At 38.2% G+C, this 2505-nt stretch overlaps 1 long non-coding RNA gene across 1 annotated transcript in view; it reads left to right on the forward strand.

Annotated features, from left to right (window-relative positions):
* Nucleotides 1–271: 271 nt before the first annotated feature.
* The window catches only part of LOC106878550 (uncharacterized), a 4464-nt gene continuing 2230 nt past the window's right edge, over nucleotides 272–2505 (forward strand). The window contains exon 1 of the long non-coding RNA XR_001410512.2: nucleotides 272–1128. This is a non-coding gene — a long non-coding RNA (uncharacterized LOC106878550). The remainder of the gene's footprint in view (nucleotides 1129–2505) is intronic.

A 2505-nucleotide genomic window follows, 5' to 3' on the forward strand; every position in this document is an offset into this window, starting at 1 on the left:
GGTTTTATTTATGATGATGCTTGGTTTCACAATTCCTGTCATTCAGCTTAGCAGCCGCTGATTAAGTTGTAGTTTGGTAATGGAAGGTTAAGGGCTTCCTTGATGCCTGCCAGAGGAGCAAATAGCTATCATATCGATAGCATCGAGGTGAATAGTGCTTCGTGGAGGAGCGAGGTGTTGTCACGTCGAAGGTCTCAGGCTCAACACGCTAACAAAGTGAAACTAACTGTTTAAGTACGAGTTTTACTACGCATGCGCAACTCGAGGGGCTTCCGGTGGTGAAGTCCCCTGCGCATGCGCAGAATAGTACTTCCTCAATGGCGGCTATAATTTCGCGCCACTACAAAGTATTCCAGCGCATCTCCCTTGCTATCCTCCGGGGTAACGCCTTTTCCATTTTGTCTGCTGGTGCCATGAGAAATGTTTCTATATTGTGAGTGACAAGATTCTCCGTTAATGCTTCTATTTACACATAATCGCCTATGTATATCCCTTTCTTTTCTTCATTTTTTCCCAAATATTCTGAATTTCAATAGATTAAATTAATTTCAGAAAAGGAATTTAGAAACAAAGAGGGAAAGGAAATCTTTTCCTTGTTAGTTGTCAAGCTGACAGCTATGGACGTATGTCGGTTTTATTGTGTATCTCTAGGAAGCATAATCAAGCTCGAGCATGCATGATCGATCGACAATTTTTGTTGTTTTTCTGTCTTAATATCGAAAGAACTCTAAATCTTTTGGCCAGTAATAAATGGTCAATAAGAAAAAAAATATGATCTAAGGGAAATAACTTAGATAAACGAAAAAGGTTAGTGTGCAATGAGTTCTCACGTTTCTTTGAAAAAAAGAAATGTTATATATATCGGCATTATCTGTATTATCTATTGAAAGAAAATACAATCAAATACCTAAATTTACATAAATTCTAGCTCGTTTACGAGCTTAACTATAGACTAAGTTATAACGTAACTCAAAACTAAACAAGAACTTAAATTTTGATGACACCGTATCAAAACAAAACTAACTCCGTCTTCTAAAGAGCTCCACGAAATATCACCTTGAAAAATTAATAAGAAATCAACATGGCAAGGCGGCCCTTATCTCGGTTCACGAAAATTAATATCGGATGGTGAGTCTGTTTTCTAAGCTTCCCTTTCTCTCTGATGTGTGTCTACACATTGCACATTGCCTTGCATGCTTTGGCGATCTTCCATTTTATCTCGTATATTATTATTATTGTTATATAAGGTGGCGAGCTGACAGAATCGTTAGCACGCCGGGGGCAAAATGCTTAGCGGCATTTCGTTCATTTTTTACGTTCTGAATTCAAATTCCGCCGACGTCGACTTTGTCTTTCATCCTTTCGGGGTTGATAAATTAAGTACCCGTGAATTACTGGAGTCGATGTAATCGACTGGTCCCCTCCCCCACAAAATTTCAGGCCTTGTGCCTTTAGTAGAAAAGATTATTATTATTATTATTATTATTACTACTACTACTACTGGCACTGTCATGGTATTAGCTGTCAGAAGTGAAAGTAGAAAAATCTGACAAGGAACGTTACTGCTGGTTTGAGTTGATTCTTTGGCTAATACCATGACTGGCCGGAGCGAGCTATCTGTCTGTCTGTCTCTATCTCTCTCTCTATCTATCTATCACTCGAAAGTTATTGGAACAAATTTGACACCTATATCCATGCGTTTGAAAACACACAGAGTATAAGGGTACTACTAAAGCAGAGTGGTCCCGAACGCGCAGTCGCGCGTCCGTGCTAGCTAGTCGTGAGTGGTCGATCCTATTATTTTTAAACTTCAAACTTCATTTGTTTTCTATTTTGATAAATTCTCTCTGTTGAAAATTATATTTTTATATTTTAAATAATTTTCAATTTCAGAAAATATATTTTTATATTAAATTTGCGTTTTCTAATTTGATAAATTCTACGGACACAAACAAAGGTGAACGAGTGATAGATAGATAGATATATATAGAGAGAGAGATAGTGAGATAGACAGACAGATAGATAGCTCCGGCTAGTCAGTAGCCAAAGAATCAACTCAAACCAGCAGTAACGTTCCTTGTCAGTTCTACTTTCAATTCTGACAGCTAATACCATGACAGTGCCCTACTACTACTACTGTTATTATTATTTATAGGGCGGCGAGCTGGCAGAATCGTTAACACGCCGGGCGAAATGCTTAGCGGTATTTCGTCTGCCGTTACGTTCTGAGGTCGATAAAGTTAGTACCAGTTACGCACTGGAGTAGATGTAATCGACTTAATCCTTTCCCCCAAATTTGAGACTTTGTGCTTCCAGTAGAAAGGATTATTATTATTATTATTATTATTATTATTATTATATAAGGCGATGAGCTGGCAGAATTATTAGCCCGCCGGATAAAATGCTTTGTGGCATTTCGTCCGTCTTTCAGCTGAGATCGACTTTGCCTTTCGTCCTTTCGGAGTCGATGAAATAAGTACCAGTTGCGTACTGGATCGATGTAAT

The sequence above is a fragment of the Octopus bimaculoides genome, chromosome 2 (genome assembly GCF_001194135.2).
Source record: "Octopus bimaculoides isolate UCB-OBI-ISO-001 chromosome 2, ASM119413v2, whole genome shotgun sequence".
Lineage (NCBI taxonomy): Eukaryota > Metazoa > Mollusca > Cephalopoda > Octopoda > Octopodidae > Octopus > Octopus bimaculoides.